Genomic DNA, 14849 nt, shown 5'->3' on the forward strand with positions numbered 1-14849 from the left:
TCACCCCTGGAAAAAAAAAACTAAAAAAACAAACAAACAAATAAACACGCATCCGTGATCTGCCTTCTTGCAAAAAATATAAAATTCCACATTTTTGTAGATAGGAGCTTGAAACTTCTACATTAGGGTTCTCTGATGCGCTGAATCTGATGTTGTGATTTTTGTTAAGATTCTATGACTTTTAGGGGGTGTTTCCCCCTATTTTCTAAAATAACGCAAGTTTTCTCAGGCTCGTAACTTTTGATGGGTAAGACTAAACTTGATGAAACTTATATATTTAAAATCAGCATTAAAATGCGATTCTTTTGATGTAGCTATTGGTACCAAAGTTCCATTTTTTTTAGTTTTGGTTACTATTGAGCCGGGTCGCTTCTTACTACAGTTTGTTACCACCAACTGTTTGATAAAATATTTAGACTAATATTCGCAGCTGCGTTCCTAATTAGCTTCCTAAGACAAATTCAGCAATATCACAAAATAATTTCCTAGACTTATTCAATCCATCTTCTACAGTGTCAAATGTTGGACTCTCTAGTTTACTATTCAACTGTACAGGGAAAGTTTCTCTCAAATTGTCTCCCTTGAGTCTCCCAACTTTATAGCTTCCTGAAAGGTAGCTATCCTTCCAAAATTTCAGCTTTAAATTAACCCTTAACACTGCTAGATGGTGGTATTGATCCTGCCAGTCTTCGGTATAATCAATATGGATAGTTGTCTTACTATCATGCGAATACCATATTAACTTATGAGCCATTTTGTGACTAAATACTGCATTGGTTATAATTAGACTGTTATACCAACAAAATTGCAGCAGTCTATGGCCATTACTGTTTTCTTTTCCTACACTGAATTTACATAGGCTAGGATACCGTATACCCCTGTTTCAATGGCCTAATACACCAGCCTGGGTGCGCCAGGACCAAAAATTGTTGAAAAAGTTTCTCAAAAATATAAATAGCAAGCCAAAGTATGGATTCTTCTAGGTAATTAAATAAAAAAAACAAGTTTTTTTAACGGAAAGTAAGGAGCTACATTAAAACTTAAAACGAACAGAAATTACTTCGTATATGAAAGGGGATGCTTCCTTATCAACGCTCCGCTCTTTACGCTAAAGTTTGACTCTTTCTCTTAACTATACTTTTTAAAACAGTAAAAAAAAAACTTTAGCGTAAAGAACGGGCGTTGATGAGGAAGCATCCCCTTTCATATACGAAGTAATTTCTGTTCGTTTTAAGTTTTAATGTCACTCCTTACTTTCCGTTAAAAAAACTTGTTTTTTTTTATTTGATTTCTGATTTTTTTTTACGAATGTTTTTATTAGTAAAAGATATACGTAACTTACAAATTAGCTTACATAACGAACTTCTGTATTCTCATAGGGGTTCACCCCCTCGTCAGTACCTCGCTCTTTACACTAAAGCTTAAATTTTGTCCCGATTTCCTAAGAATGGCCAATGAATCACAAAAGCTGTAGAATAAATAGTTGAAATTGCTAAAGAATACTTTAGCGTAAAGAACGAAGTATTAGGAGGAGGTGAGCTCATCATATGCGTAATAATTTCTGTTCGTTTTAAAGTTTAATGCTTCTCCTTACTTTCAGTTGAAAAAAATATTTTTCATATTTATTTTTTCATTTTTTTTTGTTTAAATAAAGCTAGAAAATCCTGTAATGCAAATCCTGATGAAAATCCTGACAAGTGCTTACAAATATATGTAAGCACTGGTCAAAGTTTGTAACTTGTAGCCCCTCCCACGGGGACTGTGGGGGAGTAAGTCGTCCCCAAAGACATAGCTATAAGGTTTTAGAATTTGGATCTGGTGACTTTAGGAAAATAGTTAGCGCGGGAGGGGGCCTAGGTGCCCTCCAATTTTTTCAGTCATTTAAAAAGGGCGCTAGAACTTTTCATTTTCGTTAGAATGAGCCCTCTTGCAAGATTCTAGGACCACTAGGTCGATACGATCATCCCTGGGAAAAACAACAACAAATAAACACGCATCCGTGATCTGCCTTCTGGCAAAAATACAAAATTCCACATTTTTGTAGATAGGAGCTTGACACTTCTACAGTAGGGTTCTCTGAAACGCTGAATCTGATGGTGTGATTTTAGTTAAGATTCTATTACTTTTAGGGGTTGTTTTCCCCTATTTTCTAAAATAAGGCAAAATCTTCTCAGGCTCGTAACGTTTGATGGGTAAGACTAAACTTGATGAAACTTATATATTTAAAATCAGCATTAAAATGCAATTCTCTTGATCTAGCTATTGATATAAAAGTTCTATATTTTAGAGCTTTGGTTACTATTGAGCCGGTTCGCTCCTTACTACAGTTCGTTACCACGAACTGTTTGACAACCGAAAAGACATAATTTTTTTCCATGAAAAAGACTATGCGAATAAAAAACGGAGAGATTAATTAAAAATACTTTTCCCACAAAACAGGTTTTTCAAAGAAAATCAAAGAGCTCCAAAGCCGAAAACGAACAGAAATAAAGTCGAGTAATCATCAAAACATATAACTACCACAAATCATTATCAGTAGATAAACAAAACTCGAAACGAACAAAAAGTACAATAAACCGCCTAGTTAACCTCAAAACAAACAAAAATGAACATGAGTTGGTCTGATAATCCCAATGCCTTCTCAAGACCAGAGCATAATTTGCACTTTAATGAAAAAAAAAAAAAAAGCAAATGACCGTGGATTGTCAGTTTTATTTACATATACTGATATTCATTCCTTAGAGTCTTAATAATTTTTATTTACTAAAGTAAAAAAAGAAAAAACATTTAAAAGTATTTTGTTTTCAGTAAAGGGCGAATTATATTCTTGTCTTGAGAAGGCATGGGGGTTATCGGCCCTACTCATTTTAATTTTTGCTCGTTTTGAGTTTGACTAAGCTATTGATTTTAATTTCTCTTCATTTTGAGTTTCATCTAACTATTAATAGTGATTTGAGTTAGTTTTACGCTTGGAAGATTATTTGACTTTACTTTTGATCATTATTGGCTCAATGGAGCTCTTTACTTTTCTTTGATAAATTTATTTCGTGGCAAAAGCTTCTTAAATTAATTACTGGTCGTTTGTTATTGACGTAGTCTTTTTCATGGAAAAAATAGTTTATATCTTTTTGGTTTTTCCATAATAATCCATAGTTTGGCTTGCTATTTGTACGTTGTTGATTTTTTTTAACAATTCTTAATCTGGACGTGAAACGGTATTGTTTTATTTAATTTTATACCTCCTCAAGTTGACTTGAAAAACAAAACTTAGTATCTTTCCCAAGACATTCCATCTATGCTCTTTGACAACCTGGACACACTTACGTTCTTCGATTTATTTAAATTTTAAGAACAGAATTAGTAATGCTAGTAGCCGCTAAAGTTTCAACTTAATACCACCAGTCGCTGGATATATTGTTAAGATGTCTTTTCGGCAACCATAAACACACTGCCTTTGGCTTTAGTTTTAAAGCATAATGGGTTAATTGCATAATCTAGGGGGGTTGACATGCCCAATAATCCTATAAACATTGTTGCTGGACCGTTCTACTATGCTGAACAAAAGGGCTGTCTGAAAATTTTGACTGGACGTGTCTGGAAAATGAATGGGCTTGAGAGAAAGGCTGCTTGCCCTCCAATCTCCTTTTATTCTTAAAAAGGGCACTAAAACTTTTAAGTTTGAATCGAATTAGCTCCTTTAAAATTTTCTATGGTATTTCTAGCTATTATAGAGTGGTACTGCCTCTAATATTACTTGTATGTCCTTTTGTCAACCTACAAAGATACAGTTTTTTTCGTTCAATTGAAAATCCACCTATATATTCCCTAAAATTTTCCCCTTAATAGCCTTAGCGTCATTAGTTACAGTAACTATATTGGTATTGCTAAAAGCATACACATAGCGCCTTCTTGCTAGGCCAGAAAACCCCATAACTTATCTTTAAAGGTCTAACTTAGTAATGTAAGTTGTTCTTGAGATATTGCTTTGTCACCTTTTTGAATGTCCACATACTCATAGCTGTTTCGATGTAGTTTAACATCCACCTAAATATTCTTTTAAAGCTTCACCTTAATACCCTTACAGTAGCGTAGTAGCAATAGTTATAGCATCATTAGTTGCAGTATGCACATATCATTTTTGGTTTCTTCAACATCCCCCTCAACACTCGCTGAAAGTTTCAGCTTAATACCATCAAGCGTTCCTGAAGCATTTCTAATATTTTCTCTTGACAACTTGTGTGGAGAGAGTTTGTTTCGGTTCTGTATATTTCCCAAGTTTTTCTCCTTAATACCCTAAGTTTTAATAGCAGTTGTGATAGTAGTAGCAGCATAATTAGTAATAGCCTAAGCTTTTTTGGCACTAGTAGCAATAGAAAAAAGTAACAATAGTAATAGTAATAGTTGTACGAGTAGAAGCAGTAGCATTGGGATGCAAATGTTTTTATTCGGTTAGTTCAACATCCCTCACAACAAGCCCTGATAGTCTCACCTTCACATACCAAACTGTTTCTAAGATATTGCTTTTACACCCTTTTTAGACCGTGCATACAGATGGTGCATTTTGATTCAGTTTGCCTTTCCCCTTCACAATTCTTTGAAAGTTTCAAGGAATTGCACAGTTATTTCTGAGTTACGCCCTTTTGACAATCTGCATACACGCTATGAAAGACTCTCCTGAATACTCTTCATCTTTTTGGAAAGTAAAGTTCAAACATGCATACCTTTTCCCAATAACATTTACTATATGTAAACAATTGACGAATTGCCTAACTTACAACCCTTACGCTGAGAACTGCGGGGAGGTTGACATACCCAATAAAATAATTAATGGACATTCAACAATGCTGAACGAAATAGTTTTCTTAAAATTCGATTGGAGGTGTTTCATCCAATCGAATCAACCCAATCAAATGAGCTGCATCTGATCCGAAGTTTATACGACCACCCGTTCAATAAAAGCCTTGTTTGTCCCGGAGCATTACTTACAATCCTAGTCCATGGGCTCTGGGGGTTTCTGTCCGCCCTAAAGGTATATTAGTAGGGCTGCTCTTCCTCATAACCTCGCTCTTTACGCTTATATGTCTTTAATTTCTTTAGAACTCACAAAAAAGGCTTCTTATTGTTCTAATTAAACAAAGATTTTGTTTCAGGAGTCGTTCTTAAGGAAACAGGACAGAATTCGAACTTTAGCGGAAAAATAACCTTTTTTTTTTTAGGAAGAACAACCTCCCTCATATACGTGGTAATTTCTTTGTGTTTAAGTTTTGATGTTGCTCCTTATTTTCAGTTGAAAAAGTTTGTTTTAATTTCTGATCGTTTTTAAAATAATTCCAGTAAATGTGTTTACACCTCCACGGAAAAATGCCTCCTCCCCAGAGATTTATTCTCTTGGTAAAATTCTAGTTAATTGACTTCTTGCTATCTCAGAAAGGGTTTAGGTTAGGAAAATGAAACTTTCAGGGATGGATCTACAGACTAAAGTATGTTCCCGGAAGGTATTTTGAAGCAACTAACTCCACTCCTTCTCCCTCTAGAGGGCCCTGACCTTTGATGACCTTTAAAAATATGTGTGATATAAGGTTTTAAAGATATGCAAATACATTTCCTAAATTTTGAAAAAAATGTGTAAATTCTCTGACAATTGTCCCTGAAATTGTGTCTATTCTCTTGACAATTCAATCATGGTGAAAATTTAACCTTGACAATTACCCTTAACATCTCCTCGCGTAAAATTGAGCCGGCAAACAGAAACCAAGACATAAGACGAAATTCGTATAAGAATTCTGATAAGTTCTCCCGGTGTAAAATTTCACCTGAAAAACTCACTCCCTGAAAACTTCCGTTCCCATGGAAAATTCGCCCCGTGGAAAATCCAACCAGCAAAAAATTTGCCTCCCCCAACGCAAAAAATCTATCCAAACATCCCAATAATAAATGCTATATGTAAACAATGTAACTTAAAGATCTTTCTCCAGCGGCCTGGGGGGGGGGTCATGATATCTGCAAAGGCGTAGTTATTCAGCTTTGCGACTAATTTGAACAAAATGGTGATATCAAAATTTTGATTGGACATTTTGAGAAAAAGAGGGGTGTTGGATGGGGACTTAGTTGCCCTCCAATCTTTTTGGCCACTTAAAAAGGGCACAAGAACTTTTAATTTCTGATTGAATGAGCCCTCTCCCAATATTCTAGGACCACTGGGTCAATACAACCAATCCTGAAAAAAAAAAAAACAAATAAACACGCATCCGTGATCTTTCTTCTGGCGGAAAATACAAAATTCAGCACTTATGCAGATAGGAACTTGAAATCTCTACAGTAGGCTCTCTGATAAGCTGAATCTGATGGTGTGATTCTCATTATAATTCAATGACTTTTAAAGGGTGCTTCTCTGTTTTTTAGAAAATAAGGCAAATTTTCCCAGGATCGTAGCCTTTAACGGAGAGGATTAAACTTGATGAAATGCATATATTTGAAATCAGCATAAAAATCCAATTCTTCTGACATATCTATTGGTATCAAAGTTCCGTTGTTTAGATGTCTTAACCGTTACAGATTACGCTCATACTTCCTCGTTTCCAACAGAGGTTGATTCGATCAAAACGCAGAATTAGCAAATCAGACACACTCACTTTAGATATTGATTGAAATCGTAGAAGTCCTTTTGCCTGATGCTCTGATCACATCCATTTAGTGATCTTTTCCACTTTCACTCTTTTTGATCAGTCAGAGTTTTGGTCCGTCTTGATTTCTGCAAAACAAAGCTAGGAAGTTTCGTTAAAATCCGCAATATGTGTTAGGGAATGTCCTGATGGCAAAAACCAGGGTTGCCCCACACACCAAATTGGTTGGATCAGGTATTGATTCCCAAAAGGCGGTACAAAGAAACTGACTGTTAATTCTGATCTAGTTTGATTGAGACTCGAATATCTGTTCCGGTATATCAAGTAAAAAAAATATAGGGTCCAACCCCTTCCATTCTGGAAGTTAAATTGAGTTTGGACCCCCCCACCCCTCTTCTAAAAATCGCAGGTTGTATAAATAATCTTACTTATAGCATATTTCGGCTGAGCAAATTAACTCATTTTTATAGATGTCTTTTTGAAGGGATATTAAGACTGCTTCAAGGTCAATCAATATCAAACAAACACATCTCAAAACCCAACGCTTTAAGAACTACGTAACATTCTGTACACTATTTAAGGCAATAAAGTTAGTTTACAAAGTTTCTCTTTTTTTTCTCATTTTTGAGTTGTTACTTCCAATTGATTTGTGTCATAAAGTTTGCGTCAAATTATAGATTGTTCAATGAGCCTTATCATGGTATGCAACCTCTGGTCTGCCTCTCTGGTCCAACCTCATTGCAACGTCTGGATACAACACGGTTTGCCCAAAAACATTAAAAAAAAGTAATCTTAAAAAGCTGTCTTTTCCAAATTTTTAAGAAATTATATGCTGCTGATTGGAGTGAGCTTATAACTCATACAGCATTTCAAATCAGCGTTCAGAGACGTTTTTAAGTTGTTACCAAATTAGTGCCGAGGCGCCACCGACTTTCAAAAATCATGTGTACTGAATGGCACTTGTCAAGGACTGTGTAACTGTACCAAGCATTGCAGGGAATTTTTTGATGTGTAGCGAAACTGAAAAGCACACCCGACGCTCCAACTATTACTCCAGGTGATAGAAAGTGTGTGTCCCCTCCATGTGCAAAAATTTCATTCCCAGTGGTACTTCTCCTCTAAAAAAATTGGAATTGGTCCTGATACCCAAGGTACACAAAGTATTACAATACTTTTTATTCCCCACCAAGTTTCGTAGCGATTCGATAATCACTCCTGGTGACTATCATCATGATGCTGAAGGACCCTGGATTTTCCTAGTTAGTTACAAACGCTCAGAAGGTGTAACTAGGGCATTTACTTTTACTTAATTACGTTCTGAGACCATACTGGCTATGCATGACGCATGAAAACAAAGAAAGGAAATAATAAATGAAAAGAGAAAAATCAAGTAGGTGAAAAACGAGGATTTTATCAGCCAGTAGCAAAATATGAAAAACAAGCAAATATTTCGACAAAGACCTCCGCCAAGTCGTCCTCAGTGCTGAAAAAAATAAGAAAGAGGAAAAAGAAAAAAAAACAAAGAAGAAACAACAACAAAATCTAACCTTCTTAAGTGAACTGTACGAGAGGAAAAAAGACACTGAATAAAACAACAAAAACCAACTTGAAATCAATGAAAGAGAAGTTACCAATTAGATTGAATAAGTATCCTTTGCCTTGCAACAGATTTTGCCTGTCTACAATTTCTGTTTTCATTAGATATGCGGACAGGTTGTCTTAAATTAGACTGGGTGAAAATATTCGTATAATTTTTTAATATTAAATTGTTATAATTTGGGCTTCAGGAAATATCTCCCGTGTCTCTATTTATAGCCCAATTTCTATTTATATGTGTTTTTTTTTTATCTCAATTGCCTCTTTAAAAAATTGTGGTAGGCCATTTACGGTAGATATTAAAGTTCCCTCTTCAAAAAGAACTAAATGGTCAGGATTTTCGTATATATGCTTATTTCGTATTTATCTATTGAAATTTGGTGTTCATGCAATCGTTCCCCTAGTTGTTGATGGGCCCTGCCAATGTAAAATTTTCCACATGAACATGGGACTCTGTAGACACCATTACCCAGTATAGGGTCCTTTTTATCCTTTCCCGAGTTGAAAAAATGTTCAACTTTTTTGTTCAGTTTTGAAAAAAAAAACAGAGAGACAGGCGAAATCTGTTACAAGGCAGAGGATACTTATTCAATCTAATTGGTAACTTCTCTTTCATTGATTTCAAGTTGGTTTCTGTTGTTTGATTCAGTGTCTTTTTTTCTCTCGTACATTTCACTTAACGTTAGATTTTGTTGTTGTTTCTTCTTTGCTTCTTTTTTTCTTTTTCCTCTTTCTTATTTTTTTGAGCACTGCGGACGACTTGGCGGAGGTCCTTGTCGAAATATTTGCTTGTTTTTCATATTTTACTACTGGCTGATAAAATCCTCGTTTTTCACCTATTTGATTTTTCTCTTTTCATTTATTATTTCTTTTCTTTGTTTTCATACGTTAGTGTCACTTTACACCAGTTTGGTTGCGATTCAACAACCTGTCGTGGTAGATGTGGTGAGGACAAAGATTTAGGAGCATCATCCACTCCATAGGTCATAGTCGGCACAACCCCCTTCTCCCTAAGAAAATTAACTAGGAGACATACTATTACTTTCACTGGTTTGAATGAGATCCGATGACCATTTCTGCTAAATGTTCTGATGACTTGAATTTAGGGGCCTTTCCCCTTCCTTTTATTACAAAGGTCAGATGATACCCTAATTCTGTAAAAGCGGAACAAGTACACAATTTCTAATTTTCCACCGAGTTTAGCTAAGATCCGACAACTTTCTCAGGTAAATGTGATATCAACAAAAATTAAGAAGCATCTTCTCTGCATTGGTTATATTGCGTATGAACTTCCAATAGCAGAAGTTGAACACATATCCTTACTTCCAATCAAGTTCACTTGAAACCCCAGGAACTGTTATAAATGGTCTTGTAACGCTGAGAATTTGGTGACTAGCCCCTCCCCACCCCAAAAAAGAAACATGGTAGAGACTCCCAAAAGTCAGGGCTATGAACGTTGCTCTCACTTCCTACCCAATCCAATCGATATCCCCTAATTTCTTCTCCTGGTCTTGGTGACAAGAATTTAGGGATCCCTCCGTACATCACTCCCCCGAAGTCAGACAAGGTCTTCGCCTGCTAAACACCGATCTACGACACTTGTCACCATTTTCCGCTGAGACCCATTGATATCTGACCATATTTTTGAGGAGACATTTAGTAATACTAACTAAGGGTCATTCTTCTATCTCCATCCCCTTCCTGTCAAAGATGGATTGTGTTCAGGAAGTACATCAAAATCCAAGTAATATTAAAAATGTACGTAATGTAATAACATTCGGATTTTGGGAGATACTAAAAGATGTGCGTACAATGGCTTCTCTCAACAAATGCAACATACTATAAAACATCAAGTTAATTTGGCAAGAAACCAGACCAATAATTAGAACGACGGAATTATTGATCCTTGTGCATCTTCTAAAGGTCCTAAGTAAAAAAAAAAGATTTAGTTGTCAGAGAAGTATTTTCGCCGTACTCTGAACAAAATATGTTTAAATGTTTTTATTCTTTTAATTATAACTTTGAAAACCAAAAAGTTGTTGAGATTATTAAGCATTTATACTATTACATATTAAGCAATCAGTCTGCTTTCATTGGTTCTTTCTAGCCATCTTGTTTAGGCTATGATTTTTAAGAGGAGTAAAACCGCCTTTTTTTCACAAACCTTGACTAGCTTATATTACTTGATTAGTGTTAAGATATTTTGTTTTGGCGTTGTGTTGTTGCTAATATTGTGATAAACACACTGCTTGAAATACCGACAGTTTTCAGTAAAGAGTAAATCACGCTATGGCCTTTGGAAATTTTACAAGGCAGTAGCCCTACTCTTTTTTGTAGTAATTTGTATTCAGTTTAAGTTTGGCTAGATTAATCATTTTACCGTCAGCCCGTTTAGGAATTCATTTATTCACCTATAATAGTATCTGTTATCTGTGCGTCTGTTATTGTGAGGATTTAGCTCATTTTTTTTTTAATTCTGGGTCTCATTTATAGAATTTCTTTTCCTTTTTATGGCACTTGGTATTAATCAAGTGACATATAGCGATCGCAAGTTCTATCGGTCTGTCGGTCGGTCTGTCTGTCTGTCCCGGTTTTGCTAGTTTAGGCACTTCCAGATAAGCTAGGACGATGAAATTTGGCAGGCATATCATGTAACAAACTAGATTAAATTAGTAATAGCTGTTTCCCCGATTAGACCATTTGGGGGGAGTAGGGGGACGGTTAATTCGGAAACAATAGAAAAAATGAGGTATTTGTAACTTGCGAACGAATGATTGGATCTTAATGAAATTGGATATTTAGGAGTATATTGTGTCTAAAAACTGTTATTTTGAATCCCGACTAGATCCGTTGAAATTGGGGGGAGTTGGAGGGGGAAACCTAAAATCTTGGAAAACACTTAGAGTGGAGGGGCCGGGATGAAACTTGGAGGGAAAAATAAACACAAGTGCTAGATACGTGATTGACATAACCAGAACAAATCTGATCTCTTTTGGGGAGTTGGGGGGAGGGTTAATTGTGAAAAATTATATAAAATGAGGTATTTTTAACTTACGAAGGAGTGATCGGATCTTAATGAAGTTTCATATTTAGAAGGACCTCATAACCCAGATCTCTTTAAAAATCTCTTTTAAAATTTTTTTTAAATCCCAACCGGATCCAGTGTCATTCGGGGAATTGAAGTGGGGGGAACCGGATATCTTGGAAAAGGCTTAGAGTGGATAGATCAGGATGAAATTTGGTGGGAAGAATAAGCACAAGTCAAAGATACATGGCTGAAATAACCGGAAAAAATCTGCTCTCTTTGGGGGAACTGGGGGGGAGGGGTAATTCAGAAAAATAGGAAAAATGAGGTATTTTAACTTAGGAACGAGTGATCAGATCCTAATGAAATTTGATATTTAGAAGTATCTCGTGCTTCGGAGCTCTTATTTCAAATACTGACCAGATCCGGTGACATTGGGTAGAGTTGGAGGGGAAAACCGGAAGCCTTGGAAAACGTGAAAATTGAGGTATCTTTATCTTACGAATGGGTGATCGGATCTTAATGAAATTTGATACATAGAAAGAAATATGTCTCAGATGCTCTCTTTTCGATTTGAATCGGATCCAGGGACATAGAGGGTTCGAGAGGGGAAACAGAAATCTTGGAAACTGGGAATCTTGGAAAACACTTAGAGTGGAGAGGTCTGGATGAAACTTGATGGGAAGAATAAGTACAAGTTCTAGATACGTGATTTTCATAAGTGGAATGGATTCAATATCTTTGGAGGAGCTGGGGGGTGCGTTAATTCAGAAAAATTAGAAAAAATTTAGGTATTGTTAACTTAAGAACGGGTTACCGGATCTTAATGAAATTTGATGTTTAGAAATAAGTCACGTCTCAGAGTTCTTGTTTTAAATCCTGACCAGATCTGGTGACATTGGGGAGGGGGGGATGGAGCGGGAAACCGGAAATCTAGGAAAACGCTTAGAGTGGAGAGATCGGGATGAAACTTGGTTGGTATAATAAGCAAATGTCTTAGATACGTGATTGACGTAACCGGACTGGATCCGCCCTCTTTGGGGTAGTTAGGAGGGTCCAGTGCTTTGGCGAGTTTGGTGCCTCTGGACGTGCTAGGACGATGAAGATTGGTAGGCGTGTCAGGAACCTGCACAAATTGACTTGATAAAGTCGTTTTCACCGATTCGACCATCTAAGGGGCTAAAGGGAGAGGAAAAATTGGAAAAAAAGGTAGTTTTAATTTACGAGTGGGTGATAGATTTTAATGAATTTTGATATTTAGAAAGACCTCGTGTCTTAGAGCTCTTATCTTAAATCACGACCTGCATTAAGCCCCTGATTTTCCTTTTAAATCAATCCATTGATTCTTAGAATTTTGCTAGAGCTCATGCCATGTTAGCTCTTGGCTCTTCCGGCCCCTTCTGAAGTGCAATATGAGCTCTTACCTCTTTTTACGTTTGAAGTTTAATAGGGATATATTTTTGTATGTGTTAGCAATTCATATGGTTCCTGACTTTTATTTGAAAAACTTTTCATTCAAAATGGTGTTTGTTGAATCAGTTTTTGTTCGATTTTTGTAGAGACAGTTTTACGTATTTTTTGCATAATTACTTTGTCGTGATACTTAAAGGTGAATAAATTCTAATTCACTTTGGGTCTTAAAGTGCAAATCTTTTTAATGGGCCGAGACAGAGATTTTAGCTGCCCCCTGCCCCCTCAATCACCTAACATCTTCGAAGTGTCTTTTACATAAACACTTAGTTTCAACTTACTAGCCTTCGCTTAGCCGTTCCTTAATTTTAAGTAATCCATTTTTACAGCTTGGAAGTAGTGACACCAAAGTCTAGCCAATTGATTCTTAAATGGCTTTGTTAGATAGTCCATAATCACCAGTGTGAGTGTCAAGATTAATGTCAATAATAAGTGTCAGTAAGTGTCAGTAAGTGTGAGTGTCAGTAATAAATTATAATTCACTTTGGGTCTTAAAGTGCAAATCTTTTTAATGGGTCGAGGCATAGATTTTAGCTGCCTCCTGCCCCCTCAATCACCTAACATCTTCACAGTGTCTTGTACATAAACATTTAGTTTCAACTTACTAGCCTTCGCTTAGCCGTTCCTTAATTTTAAGTAATCCATTTTTACAGCTTGGAAGTAGTGACGCCAAAGTCTAGCCAATTGATTCTTAAATGGCTTTTTTAGATAGTCCATAATCACAGTGTGAGTGTCAAGATTAAAAATGAATAAAGTGGACAGAGAGAAAATTATAGGAAATCTTGTCACTTTGAAAAAATTGCCTAATTTTAAATGATGATTTGCAAAGATTGTCAGTACAGATGAGAATCTTCACTCTGAGAACGATTGTTAATTATAATTGTTCGTTAAAAACGAATCTTCAGCTTTGGAATATTATCTGAGACTTAAGTGTCGTTGTCCCAAAGTATTTAGTCAAAATACCGACGTAGTAATCGATACGAAACAAAATGATATTGCACATTTGTTTGAAGATTACCCAAAGTTTCAGTTACTCCTCCCATTTGTCTTGTGAGCCAATGATTGGACAGCATCAGTGATTTGCTTTTGAACACTACCCAGACATTTATTTTTAGAACCAAAGACCCTTTTCAAGGCCAGCAAAGTCAATGCTCACTGTTCCATAAGTCTTACCGTAGAAAAACGCAAATTTTTTTGTAGAATTGCGAGTAATGCAAACATTTTTGCGGACAATTTGTTTATATCTTCACATAAGAGACTACTATTAGGGCCTTTGGGTAGAACTACGGTAGAATTTTGGTAGTATTTTGGTTCAATTACGAGTAATGTCAATTTTTTCTGGTGATAATTACTTTACGTCTTCATTTAGGAGACTAGTGTCAGTGGCTTTATGAAGAATTATGCTATAAATACGTTAGAATTGTGGTACAGTTTTGGTAGAATTACGAGTAATGTCAATAATTCGTAGTGATAATTTGTTCGAGACTAGTACCAGGAGCTCTGGGTAGAATTGCGGCAGAATGAGTGATGTCAATGAGTAATGCCTGGTGATAATTTGTTTATGTCTTCATATAAGATAAAAATATCGTTGGTGTGGAGTGGAACTATAGTAAAATTTTGACAAAATTATGGGAAATGTCAATAATTTCTGGTGATAATTTGTTTAGGTCTTCATATAAAAGAGTACTATCAGGGGCTATAGGTAGAATTACGGTAGAGTTACGCTATAACTTGGGTAGAGTTAGGGTAGTGCTACGGTAGAATTTTGATAGAATTACAAGTAAAATCATTCATTTGTGTTGGTAATTTGTTTATGTCTTCATATCAGAGATTAATTTCAGGGGTTTCGGTAGAATTGGTGATCTCCTAGCAATAACTAAAGGTTTGGCTATGATTACATGTCATTTTCGAACCATTCAATAATGAGAGCTCTTACGTTTTAACGTCGATCCTTTTTAGGAAAACATTTGATCTATTGCAATAGGTTTCGTCTTTAATTTTATGTTTCCTTATTGTCTAAAAAGGACAGAGAATTTAAAACATTTCTTTAATGAGCTTCCCCCTATCATTCCTAAGGATTTCTTAGATAATTTTATGATAAAAATATACTTTAAACCCATTGATTCGTATTTTTG

At 35.7% G+C, this 14849-nt stretch overlaps 1 protein-coding gene and 1 long non-coding RNA gene across 5 annotated transcripts in view; one reads left to right on the forward strand and one right to left on the reverse strand.

Moving 5' to 3' along the window:
• Positions 1-10080, reverse strand: part of LOC136037656 (uncharacterized) — a 30444-nt gene extending 20364 nt beyond the window's left edge. The window contains exon 1 of the long non-coding RNA XR_010620003.1: positions 9890-10080. This is a non-coding gene — a long non-coding RNA (uncharacterized LOC136037656). The remainder of the gene's footprint in view (positions 1-9889) is intronic.
• Positions 1-14849, forward strand: part of LOC136037653 (regulating synaptic membrane exocytosis protein 1-like) — a 371730-nt gene that overhangs the window by 29892 nt on the left and 326989 nt on the right. The window lies entirely within an intron of this gene.

The sequence above is a fragment of the Artemia franciscana genome, chromosome 17 (genome assembly GCF_032884065.1).
Source record: "Artemia franciscana chromosome 17, ASM3288406v1, whole genome shotgun sequence".
Classification (NCBI taxonomy): domain Eukaryota; kingdom Metazoa; phylum Arthropoda; class Branchiopoda; order Anostraca; family Artemiidae; genus Artemia; species Artemia franciscana.